We start from the raw sequence: 14,250 nt of genomic DNA, 5'->3' as shown, positions 1-14,250 counted from the left end.
CATTCCCGTCACCTTTCTTCAGCAATGTGATCACTCCCTTGGTCACCTGCCCTGGGATGGATCCCTGAGCAAACCAATGGTTGAACATATCCGTCAGAAGAGGCAGAAACATGAGCGACAGCCTCAAGTACAGTTCGTATGGCAGACCATCAAGTCCTGGCGATTTGTCACAGCTGACCTGCTTCAGCGCAGTAAAGACCTCCCGCTCCGTCACCCGGCCCTCGTAACTAGCCGCTCTAGCCGCCTCGAGGCGGGGAGAATCGGCCAAATAGTCGCTAAACTCAAGGACCGGAAGATCGGGCTGCTGCGTAAAACGCTCCTCGAAATGTTCTCGAAACCCCTCGCAGATCTCCCGAGTCGATTCCGGGGTGGGTCCATTCGGATGTTTGACTTTCGCAATGTATTTGTCCAAGCCACGCCTAGAAACCTCACGGCGCACGTCTGCATCAGAATTGACTGCTTTGTTGCCTATCTTTCTAAGCCTAGCTCTAACTACTTGGCCTTCGTAATGCTCGCTAGTCTCGCGTAGAAGGTCCTGCTTAGCTAGTTCCTGACTAACCCTATCACCCTCCCCCGTAGCCTGGGCTAGTTTCTGCTCTAGCTGCTTCTTCGTCTTGGCCTTATGTAGTGCGAGGCGCTGGCCATACTTGACGGAGAAGCTTCTGATCTTGGCTTTGAGACCTAACCACCACTTACTCCCGGTAACCGCCACCACTAGTGCCTTTTTAATCCATTCTCTTAACTGATCTTGGAAGTCTTGTATCTCCAGAAGGGAGGTATTTAACTTCCAGTACCCCGCTAACTTAGGCCTATTTCCTAGCTTCAGCCGGGCCATAACTAATTTATGGTCCGTCTGGCCTAGCCAAGTGAACGTGGGACAGGATAGGAAGTCTACTTCGCCTCTCCTAACTAACATCCTGTCCAAATAGGTATTTGGATAGGAGGAAACGCTATTGGTCCACGTCCACATTTCCCGCCCTGGATGCTCGACCCGAAACCTGTCGACCAGTCCGCATCTAGCCATCAGATCAGCCAGGCTGGACTCGCACCTCTCCGACCCTCTAGCCCCGCCTCCTACCTTATCTATGTCGGGGTCTAAGATGGCATTCCAATCCCCCATTAGCACTACCCGCTTCCGACAATCTACAAACGCGTCAAGATGACTGAAGAATGAGATCCTCTCACGAGCGGTGCTGGGCGCATGAAGCGCAATCACCCGAAACACAGAATCTTTTACGGCAACATCTGCCACGACCAGCCTGCCCTCCGCATCCCTATGGACAACGTCGACCGTCGCGGAAACAGTACGTTTAACTAGCAAGGATACTCCCTTCCCCCGCGGGCTGCTATATGCTGAGAAAACCTCAAAGTCTCGGGCCAGCACCTGACAGTCCACAGAGGAAACGAAATGCGTCTCCTGAATCGCAGCAACATTCACTCCCAGGGACAAGAGGTTGTGCCGGGGGTGAGCCGCCCGGCCCGGTGATCTCAAGCCCCTCGCATTCAGACTAGCCAAATTCAAAGCCATGGTACCTACCTTAAGGTGTGTTACACTCAGCTCCGAAGTCAGCCGGGGAAAGGACACCGACGTTGTGTGCAATGCTCAAGGTGGTCAGGTTTTTCATGTCCTGACCTTCTCTCACAATGCCGCCGACATCCAAAGGGTAAGTCAATTTAAGGGCCCTATAGAGTGACGGATGGACCAACACTGGGACCCTTCCCTTGCATTGTTTTGCGAGTTCCTCAAGGGAAGGGTCATTTTTCCTAATCAGTTCAATTCCCGGACCAGCCCCTTCAGCAGACTCCAGCATTGTCCACACGTTGGTTTTGCAGGCCTCAGGAAGCCTGACGAAAGTTGTTTGCCGTGGGGCGTCCAGGAAATTAGAGGGGACATTAACGTCTTTTCCCCCTATCTGTTGGCAGTCCAGCAGAGGGTTTAAATTTTTACTCTGCCGGTGTGGTAAGCCCATTCCCACAGACAGGGGGTCTACAAAACAAAGTTCCTCTCTCGTTTCGAGGGCAAGAGTCCCTGTTGGAGTGAGTCCGTAAGTGGGAGAATCTGAAGGGTCTCTCCCTCTCCCGGGTTCATTCTTTTCTTTCTGGGATGGTGGCTCAATTTGCATTGGTGTCGGGACGAGTGTCTGTGTGGTGTCTGGTGTTGGTGCTGGTGCGGTGTCTGGTGTTGGTGCGGTATCTGGTGTTGGTGTTGGTGCAGTGTCTGGTGTTGGTACGGTGTCTGATGTTGGTGTAAGTGCGGTGTCTAGTGTTGGTGCAGTATGTGGTATGGGGGTGGAAGTGGGTTGTGTTGTTGTTAGAGGTGGTGTATGCTCACAGGGAGTGGGGGCTGCCTTTTCTTCCCCTTTCCTTTTTTTGCTTTTCTTTTTTATTCTTTTGAATGAACCGGGGAGTGGTGAGGTTGAGTTCCTCTCCCTCTCGCTAGCAGATTCATCCTCAGAGGAGCAGTGTTTTCTTCGCTTGGTCCCCGTCTCAATTGGTGTGGGGACCGTTGGTTGTTGCTGCTCCTCTAATTGCTGTTTCTCTGGTTGATGCTGTTGCTGTTCTGGTTGCTGCAGCCGTTTTTGTTGCTGCTGCTCCTGTTCTGGCTGTTGCTGCTGCTGCTTTGGCTGCTGTTGTTTTTGTTGTTGACGCTGTTTTTGTGGCATTGGTTGTGGAATTGGCCGCGGCAGCTGATGTTGTTGCTGCGGCTGGTTCAACGGCTGGTTTGGCTGCTGCTGCTGTGTCTGCTGCCATGGCTGTTGCTGCGGCTGTTGTTGTTGCTGCCTCGGTTGTTTGGTTGGTGGTGGGACGGTGGCAGATGGGATTGTGGGCTTCCATTTCCGCCTCATTACCGTGATCCATTCCTCCCCCTTGGCCTCCTGCGTAGTTTTGGGTTTCCTCGGTGCTGGGGTTGGTGCTCCGGTTGCAGGAATTGTGACAGCCTGTTTGGACACTGGTGCTGTCTCAGAGGTTGGGACCGCCTTTAGTGTCACTTGAGTAGGAGTTGACCTCTTTGAGGGCAGCTCTTGGCCATGTGACCCTGTTTTTGGCAGAACCAGCAGTGCGGACGACGCCCCTCCACCACTACTGTCATAGTTGCCTCCTTAAATGTCAGCTGTGCTGGCATCGCCTGGAAGCCTTCTTTCTTTAGCCTCATGGCCACAGTGTAGCTGCCCAAGTGCATGCCGGTTTTCGACCGCACTGGGGTTATTTTTTCCACCTCGCCGAACTGTGTGAAGAAGGATCCCAGGATTTCTGCTGATATTTGCATAGGTACATTGAATACCTGCACCCGGGTCCTTGTCCTGCCCTGGTATTCGGGATTTAGTTTTATTCTCCCATACTTAATTTCCTGTAGGGAGAGTCTCTCCGCATCTTCCTTGGTGGGTAGGAGGATGTCGCACATGGCGTAGCTCCTTTGGTACAGGTATAATACCGGGATGTTTAGCTTGTGTAGGAGCCCCGCCATGTCTTCCTTTTTCATCCCTAGGAGGCGGTTTTCCGGCATATCCGAGATGACGAGGGAGAGGACTCTGTCTTCGATTGCCTCCCAAGCACCTAGCACTGGTTTAATTTCTGCCCCCTCTATGTATTGTCTGTACTTGGTCAAGTACAAGTCTCTATACTCTTGAGGGGACAGTTGCTTCTCTACAGTCTTCCCCCATGCCGACCCTCTTTTTGGTGTTGGATCTTTGGTGAGGTTGGACTGTTTTTGCTGTTCCTTTGCGGAAGGGTTGGTATTTTGAGGGGCATTTCCCTTTCCGCTTTCCTTTGGGACCGACTCTCCCTGTTCTATACTTCTTCCAGGAAATACCTCCCTTTTTGGGGAGTCGGCCTCCTGGGGAGCATTGTCCTCTTTATTGTCCTTGGGAGCTTTTGCCCCTTTTGTTTTGGGGAGGTCTAGGCTGTATGCCCCCTCGTTTTCTTGATTTGCTCCCCTTTTGGGGCAGTAGCCCTCCTGGGGAGCACTGTTTCCCTTATCGTTCTTTGGGGCTACTGCCTCTTGATTTTTGTTGTCAGAGCGGGATGCCCCGTCCAACATTGTTTGTTCTCCCCTTTGTGGGGAGTCGCCCTCTTGGGGAGCACTGTCTCCCTTATCGTCCTTTGGGGCTACTGCCTTTGATTTTGTTGTCAGAACGGGATGCCCCGTCCAACATTGTTTTTTCTCCCCTTCGTGGGGAGTCGCCCTCTTGGGGAGCTGCTGGTGAGTTTTCTCCCTTCTGGGGGGCGTCCTTTGGTTTAGTGTCCGGGCGGTATGCCCCGTTGCTTTTTGCTTCCCCTGTTGGGGAGCCGTCCTCTTGGGGAGCAGTTTTTTTGATCTTGATCAAAACGCCAAGTGAGCAAAAAAAAACATAGATGAAAATTAATTTCAGTAAACTGATATTTGCAGACAAATTAAGGATCTCCATCGATGTGCCCGGTTGATTGGCTCGAGGTTGGGTTTGCAGGCAACGTAAAGTGAAGACAATTGATTAAACGACAACAATATATATATATCGCAGATGATACACTTGGTTAAAGACCGGTTATCAAGCCATTCAAAAAGTATTGCTCTAGAAAATTACAGTAACTGATGATATCTGTTGTTTGATTGAAACAAGTGGCTATTTGTAGCAGCGGGATGTGAGCATGTTTATATAACAATAAACAAGTATATATATATATATATATATATATATATATATATATATATATATATATATATATACTAGCTGGTCGCCTTGCGTTGCCCAGACACAATAAGCGAAAACATGATATTTTAGTTTATGCAGATTGCGTATGTTTTCTTATAAAATTAATAATTAATTTTCCCGGTGGGTTAATTCGCAGAAAAAAAAATGAAAAAGAAAATAATAATGATAATATCGTTCATTAAATTCTTTCTCTGCTTGTTTACAATATCACGGCAGTTGATATTTGGGTTTGACGATGCCCTGGGAAAATCACTTATAGTTAATGTTTAGTTTTAAAATATGCAAACGAAGAAATGGCTTGCGGCGATTTTAAATGGCACTGCTTCTTTTATCGTAAATTGAATTCATTAATAAGACAAAATTAAAATGAAAAATTGTAAGGTACACTTGAGCTTGAGCGGGGAGATCATCTGATCTGTAGTCGAAATATCTACCACTGAACTATATCTCCAGATGACAATCAATCTGTTTATTGTTTTAGAAGAAACGATTTGCTGAGATTGTATTATTCTCCTTGTAACGTAAAATATTCCCCCTGTAAAAGTGTTCTTTTTTATCTATAAGAGCGAAAAACTATTTTTAAGATCAATTATTTTTTCGATTTTCGAAAATGATTTGCTGAGATTTTATTATTTTCAGTGTTGCCAGCAGAAATTAAAAAATAAAAAGAAAAAAGAAAAAAACGCTAGATCGGGGAAAAGAATCACCAGAAAATCGTTAGATTTATAACTTTTGCCGTCTGAAATTTTCAAAAACCGCTAATTCGAAACAAAGATTTCCAGAAACGAAAAACACTCTGTTTTAACTTTCTACCATTCATAAAAATATTATGAATATACAAAATATTTCGTGTTTTCTCATTGTATGTTTTTGGAATTGCCTCCCCAAGAGATTTAAAAATATTATCAGCTAGTTTTATATGTCTTCTGAGAGAGTATATCTTCTTTTGCAAGAAACAAATCATAAAATAAAACAGTGTTAACAATTACGAATCGTAATCATATAAAAACAATCTACATCTATAAAAGTGAACGTGTCTGTCTATGTGTCTGTGTACATTTTCCTACGCAATAACACTGTCAATTTCCAGTCTACAGACTCGAAATTTGATATACAGGTTATTGAGGTTTGGGAAAATCTTTGTAATTCGGCCAGAAATTTGGCTATTAAGGGGTCAAAGTTCAACGATTTGACCTTTGAGAACTCTACCAAACTCCTCCGCCAATTTTGAGTCTAAACACTTGAAATTTTAGATAAAGGTTACTCGGACATGGATCTAACTTAATAACTTTATTTAAGTCCAAATCAATAACTGTTAACGGGTCATAATAGTGGTCAAATTTTAAAAAATTGACCACTTTTTAAAATTTTTTGCTCAACAGACACCTCCAAACACCCGGGCAACGCCGGGCTGAAATGCTAGTTAGAAATAATGGTGTTATTTTTCATTAAATAAAGCTTCACTTTTCCTGGCTACCACCATTCACAGTCGAATATATTTTTGTCTGCTCCGAATATTTTAGAAATGAAAAAAAATACGATTTGATATGTTCCAATTTTGCAATATCTCTCTATTTTGTGTTTGTGTGTAAATATGTTTTTTTTTTTTTCCAAATAAAATTAACGTTACACTATAGTATCTATTCTGGTACTATGCTTTATCTTTTCTGTTTTTGGTCAATCGAGGAGAAATTCTTTAAGATTTGGAATTAAAATAAAAGTTGCCCTAATCCCCAATGCCTCATTTGGTTGTAACGGGGGTTTCATTACATTATAAATTGACTTTGTGTCTAACTTTACCATTGTAGAATAGCAAGTATATTTTTCCACGCGAGGAAAACGTTGTTTCTGTTTTTAATGTTTGCTAAAAATAAACGCAATAAAACTCAGCTGAGGTGTGTTAAGATATGCTGCGTCTTAAAAATGTTGCTTCATGCTGATAATTAAATGTAATAATAAACGTAAAAATAATTAGTAAAAATTTTTATACGTTGTGTTTACGTTCTTTTTATTTCAGTTCGTTTGGCTGCCTTTACAACATATAACTGACTACTTGTCGATAAACCGTTGGGGACTTCATTCTTGAAAAATGGTATAAAAAATCTATGACTACCACTAACTCTAAATTTGTGAATGCAACTCGAACTTAGGGTTAGTGGTAGAATAAGTCATGTTTTTTACAACTTTTCAGGAATTAAGCACCTCTCAACAGTTAAGCGATAAGCAGCCATTTTTTTTTAATTCAGTGTGTAAATTCACTTTGAACAACATATTTTGAAATTAGAAAAAGACTTAGTTTTAGCACGTTAAAAGTATACATGTCGGTAGATAATTACATTCTACTGCGTTTGGTATAGTTTTTTTCCGTTGTTGCTTTTTTTAAACAATAATTTTCTACACTTTTACGAAGTGAATGAGTTCTATAAGATTAAGAGGAGTGTTTAGATCGTATTTTAATTTATAGAGACTGGAAGCCCCCACTCCCAATAAAATAGTTCTTGGAAAAATCGATGTTATAGCAAGTTTAAGGATGCTTACCCCTCCCCCGCAAAAAGTGGTGAAAAAAATAGACAAACAAATAGTACATAAATATTTGTTACGAAAGGCAATAAATGCTACTATTTTACCTATCTGGATAAGTTTAGTTTATGTTTTAAAGTATTTTCAAGTGCTTTTCTTTTAAGCTTCAATTGCGGGCTTAAGGGTGTCACATACCTTCTGCTTCTCTAGAAAAAAACAAAACTCTAACCGCTAGATGAAATTTTTACCCGCTAGTTTTCAAACAAAATCTCCAGATCTAGTGAGAGCAACGCTAAATTAGCAACACTGATTGAATACTACTAACCGGTGTAACGCGAATTAATCCCCTGTAAAAAAAAATTATGTTTTATCCATAAGAGCTAAAGAGATTTTACGATCGGATATTTTTGATTTTCGATACTAATCGAATTTCTGTACAAAACATATCTAAGAACACTGCCAGACATATAAATTAGATTTATGTTCATTTTATTGAAATTGTCAATAATATTGACAATAATTTGACAAAAAGTTTTGTCCTTTAAAACATAATCTCCTCATCAGCAAAAACAGGGAGAGTGGAAGAAGTTAAAGACAAATTATTTTCGGTACTTACTGTCCATTTTAATAAAATGAACATCGTTTCCGAAACGATCTTACAATCGAGTTGATTTTGTTTGTTTTTTCTTTTGAAACTGATTTTTAATTCACAATTATTATTAATAATATTAACATAGCTCTAGTATACATATACCTATTGAGCTTATTATATATCTACAGTACAATGGGACTGTTTTCTTATAAAAGTATTACTACATTTATTAATACATTAAAATAAAATCTGCTCTTTAGAGTCCAGGTCTAATTCCCTCTTTTTCTCTCTCTCTCTCTCTCTCTCTCTGTCTCTCTCTCTCAATATATATATATATATATATATATATATATATATATATATATATATGTGTGTGTGTGTGTGTATATATATATATATACACTTTTGAAAGCCAACAGCATTAAAACCCTTCTGCTTGCTTTACCCTGAAAGTTCCTCTACGGAGATGAAATGTGGACACCTCTGTGTTGCCGTATAACTTAACTTAACTTAAAACCTGGCTTTACTTACGTATTGAGCACCGTTACTGAAAATCGATACATGAACTATTTTATGTGGATACATATAATAATAATAATAATAATAATAATAATAATAATATATATATATATATATATATATATATATATATGTATATATATATATATATATATATATATATATATATATGCATGTACGTATACTCACACTCACATATTCGCAATCGGACACAAAGAAGATTTCCTGAACTGATTCAGTAACCGGAAGTTAAATATACGTCACCATATTTCCAGATCATTTGTGTTCATCTCATTTCCGGCCGAAGATAACGTTGATATAAATTGTCTCTTCGGACGTGATGGCCGCTTGAAAGAATAAATCGGACGGATATGTCATTGAGGTTTTTCGTATCTTTTTCTGTACCTTGTTTTTGCTTTTCTATTCTTTAGGAATACTGCCTGTTATCGAATCATATCAACCTCGTACCCAGTCCGTAAAAGTCAAATGGGAACGGATAGATGTAAGGTATATGTATTGAAACTTGTATCAAAATACGTCAGAAGATGGGGCACTGTTGCCGTTGTTTTTTACCTTACACATCAACGAATATCCTTCTTGAAGCTACATCGTGAATAATCAACGAAAATGAAACCATCCGCCCCAGAGTTCTATGAAATAAATAGATAACATTTTAGTGTGTTATTAAACATTCGGCGTGGTAGATGAACGAAAATTTTATTTGAACCTTCCGATTAGCAGATGAATAAACATGCTATTCAAACATTCATAGTGGTGTTTTATCGGTTAGTTTTACACCACTGTTTCTTTAAGTTACGTTTCCTGGGTGACTGTCGATGTTCTCAGCTGTTTAACTAAAGCGAATGAAAATTTTCATGCAGGAAGAACACAAGGGAAACGTTAGCTGAGTGTTCCCCGAGGGGTTATTCATGATATAATGTTATCTTAGCTAGTTATTCATGATATACTGTTATCTTAGCTAGTTATGTTAATTCTAAAATTAACGTTCTAATGTAAAGAAATGAGTGACATGCACGGGCAGTAATCTAAGTAACATTCGTCTTATATTACAGATTTCCTACATTATTGGTGGTGTCTTTGTCGTATCATTTCTTAGAGAAACTTATTTAAAAAATAGTTTTCATACGGCTCAGGAATGTAACGTAATGCATACGGCGTTTGATCTCTGCCCCCCTGTCTCAACTTTACGTCGCCCATCTCTGAGAATGATCCAGTTCGTGAATTAAGGTTATCCTAACATGCACTCAATACGATCCTGATAAAAAAATCACACTAGTTAACTTAATCGCTACTGATGTAGGGCCCCTAATATGCAACACATTTTAAATCATCAGATAAAATATTCTGGAGCAGTAAAAAAGAAAAAGTTGCCAGCTTCAAATCACTATGGCTTTACCACATTAATTGCTACAAAAGAAGAACTCTGAAAATCCAACAAGATAAGTATGAAGTTTAGATATAGAATGAGTTTGTTGAGGGGAAAACTATTGTAGTGCTGGGTGTTAATAAAGGAGAAAAGAGAGTTCGAACGTATGTTACATAATGGATTGCCCCAGGTCAGATAGCGATTACATTACCTAATATTAATCTTGCAAAAGTCAAGCTAAGTGCGGATCAAAGTGACATAAAATTTGAGAAATAAATCAGTTCTTATAAAAAAAAATAATAGATGTCATGCAAGGTCAGTTTGCGTTAAATAAGTCAAAGTTTGGTAAAACAAAGAAATCTTAGCAAACATAACGCATGACGTCACCGATATTGAGTTTTACAAAGGAACGAAAGTTTCAGATTAGTTTGCAATTGGGAAATTTGCACGTGGCAGATCGCCAGTAATATTGCACTAATTGAAAGAAAAACTTTGGTAATCGCCTTGAGCGAGATTCCCCTACAATCTCTGTTAGCTGTGACAACTTCTTTATTCATAATAAGATAGTTAACTAATTATTTAAAAGAATACTTGTCTCTCCCGTGTGTCTGATATTCATCTTCAGAAATGAACTTAATACTAAACTTCCAACGAAGTGTTATTCTCTTTATTCTGTACACGTTAAAATTTATTTCTGACGCTTAATTGATGCAGACAAGGAGGACAAAGAATAGGATGTAGCAAAAAAAAAAAAAAAAAAAATAGAACGACGGTGAGCAAAATGTATTTTTCATATGTACACACATCTTTAATGAACATTTTATTTTATATTTGCCGCAGCCGATCGTTCAAATGTACTTTTTAGTCTATGAATTGCTAAATCTACGTTTGTCACTAGTCACTGACAGCGAGTAAAACACAACACAGCTGATCTATAAAAGAATATTATGTTTTATTTCACACCGACAAGTTTTGGATTTTACAGCTATGCCAGTGCTTGACATCAATACAGGCGCGTAAGGTGGTGTGGATGTTTTGGCGATTAAGAATGTGTCAGCTTGTTCTCGTTCTGTGACCGACTGCCCGTTTTCTGTTGTGTAGATTTATATAAACATTCTTTCCTCTGGAATGTTTGATATTTCTCATTGTCCATTGTTTCAAGCCCTTTGACTGATATCTTCTAACATATTCCTGGTAAAATTATGCACTCAAATAGACAATAGCAAAAAAAAGTGCCGCATTCCTCATATAGATCAATCTGCTTGTGTGCAACCCATCGAATACCTATATTCTCGGGGTCACCTGCCAAATATCTAACAATTTGAAGTTGTTTTAAGTGAAAAAGGAAAAAGTACTGACTTCGCGTAAAAGGAAGTGACCAAAAATATTCCCGTATAAAGATTTGTAATGATGAAAACCTTACAAACAGCGTGCGAGCGTATTTATAGGCTGGCTCAGGTGACTGCTGAGAAAGCGGGGATAGGCTTACCTGTTGTACAATCCATGGTGATCTCAAGAGACAAGAGCAACAATTAATGAATGTACCAAATAACTTTCAATATATTTAGAAAATAGCATTTATTCGTCTTTTTTTGCATACTCTCGAATGTGTTAATGGATTAAACACGCGTGCTAATACGGCTGTCTGAATTAATGTTAAGTTCAGATAAGATCTTCAAAACCACACGACATTTGCATTTGTTTGTTTTTTCTTTTTTCTTTAATACAAGTTTTTAGCTTTTTTTGAATTGCCGTTTGTTAATGCCACCATTATCGCCATCCTCATCGTATGAGTCTGGAATAGGCAAAAGGTTAGACGAAGATTTGATGCAATCTTTGACGGGCCGACATGGCCGGCTAATCAACACAAATTATGGTAATCTGAGACGGGAATGAAAGGCTGTGAATTGCTGGTAGAACTCCGTAGTTGTCGACCTCCGCGAATGTCTTTATTAAAGAGTTCTTTGTTGACGCTCGCTTTTGATCGACGCCATCTTTTACGGATCGCTTTTTCTTCTTCCGTTCGGCTTTATCAAATGAACTTGAGATAAATCGGCAATTGTCGGCAATTGTCGACCATATTCGGCAAAAAGGCACGAAAAGATCAAATAAAAAAGATTGCACTAACATCATTTATAACATAACATGTATAAGAATAAGATGAAAAATCTATGTTTTCATATTTACTAGCAATGCCACTCGGCATTACTTGGTCGCGAAATAAGCTTAAATATAATATTTCAAGTCATTGCAGATTCTTTATTTACCATTATATAACATATCATCTTTTGATTATTATATTGTAATCAATGGAAATAATTTCAACAATTATTAATAAAACAATAACTTGGGCGCCATCATATAGAATCGAAACAAAATATTTAGTGCTCCAGTATTAGTCATTATCGTTTGAGTTCAAAATTAAGTGACTTTAAACTATTAATATATATATATATATATATATATATATATATATATATATGTATATATACGAGCATGCGCAGAAGTAATATATTTAGTAAACTTACCCCTGCCAAGTTGAATATTTGTTTTAAATTTTGACCTTTAACGCCTATTTTTATCGGTTCTTATATTTCAAGTTTCAAGTTGTAGATCAAAAACAAAGAAAAGAGTTTGGTAGAGACCGTTTTGCACATAAATATACAAGGTCACTTATATATATATATATATATATATGTGTGTGTGTGTGTGTGTGTGTGTGTGTGTGTGTGTGCGTGCGTATGCTAGAATATTTTTCATCCTAAATGATACGCAGTCATGCACAATTTTAAAGAATATACATAAATAGAACCGAACGTAATAGTATCATCCGGTAAAAAAAAAAATTTTTGAATAAAATAGAAACTAAAAATAAAAAATAAATAAATAAATAAATAAGTAATTAATTAATGAAAATCCCCTTCGCAAAGGAATATGCAAATTTGTTGACCATCATAAAGTCGCTCGCATACCCGTGGCTGAGTATATTAAGTAGTTCGTGTTAATAATTTTTAAATCGAAAAAAGAATAGGTTTTTAATCTCAATGTCAGTACGAAAAAAAAACCTAATGTGCATCGATAACAGTATGAACTCAAATCTCTGGTCCCCCCTCGCCAATCTTTCATGAAAAACACCCGTCTAGCTGAATCCACTGTGAAAAATTTCCCCCACTCTATATCTGTGCCTAAATCAAAACGCGGATTCCATGAACAAAGCTTCTTTCTTAGAACTGCACGCCTGTGGAACTCTGTTCCGTCTGCCTGCTTCCCTCCGGACTACAACTTGGATGTCTTCAAGTCCAATGTTAACAAATTCCTAATGAACCGCCCCCTTAAGTAAACACTTCAGCAAATCTCCTCACTAACTTAATGTACTTGCAATAACCCTTATCCCTGAGTGGCTTCCGGGCCTTGATAAGTGGTGATCACTGTGTAAAAAAACAAAACAAAAAAAAAAAACAGTTATTTACCGGCATTCGTAGATCGATTATCAAACTATTATTTTCATCGAGTATTATTTTTGCAACGTTTCTGTCGATGTAGCTTCGGCTGTATCTTGTTGCACGCTGAAATCTTTCTGCAAAACTCGAGAATGTGTAGGAATTACGAACGAAACCTTTTATTTAATTCATGAAGGTAGTATACTCTTGTTCCGTCAGTCATAACTTGTTAGAAGTTTCAATAATTCACAATTTGTATTTTTACCATCGTCTGCACTGAGGATTGCGGCTTCAACCTCAGAAGAGTGTAACTTACAACTGAATTTCATTAATTACTTTATCCGTTATACCGAGAGCAATAGTTAGAACAATCTTTCTTTTTTTTTTTTTTTTTTTTTTCATTTTTTCTGTTTTTGTAACTATTGCAATGCAAACTTTATTTTTGTTTTTCTTTTCATGAATGTTTTTTCGTTTCAAGCTTCTTTCTCAGTTTTTGATCTACAAAATTATTCGTAAAATTCCTTCAAAATGGGAGGAAACTGAGCCATGTTCATGCGAATATTATCTCTTTTTCTAAACAGTTTACTTCTTGTAAGTCCCCAAAAATACTGAGATCGAAATCAAAACCTAAAGTCAATGAGTAAAATACGATAACCATTAGACCAGCTGTTTTAAAAAAGTGAAATTCTCTGTGTGTGTACACTTTCCCTACCATACTACTCTGTCAATTTTCGGTCTACTGACCCGAGATTTGACAGAATTGGTATTGAGATTTGTGAAAACCTGTCTAATCGGTTTTCGACCCAAAATTTGACTATCAAGGGGTCAAAGTTCAACGATTTGACAATATAACTGAAATCTACTAAAATAATTTTGAGATTACAAAAAAAAAAGAAAAGAAAATATTGAAATTGCCAAAGATACAGATCAAAATAAGCATAAAAAGGGCATCAAAGCAGCCTCCGAGCAAGGCCGGGTATTCCTTAGTGTCATCTAACACAAGCTGGCATTTGTAATGGACGTTCAACTAAATGATGATGATGATGATGATGATGATGATGATGATGATGATGATGATGATGATGGGATAAAAGTACCAAC

Source organism: Euprymna scolopes, chromosome 28 (assembly GCF_053919585.1).
Source record: "Euprymna scolopes isolate OS-2025 chromosome 28, ASM5391958v1, whole genome shotgun sequence".
In the NCBI taxonomy this organism is placed as follows: Eukaryota; Metazoa; Mollusca; class Cephalopoda; order Sepiida; family Sepiolidae; genus Euprymna; species Euprymna scolopes.
Note: the sequence above shows the minus strand (reverse complement) of the source record.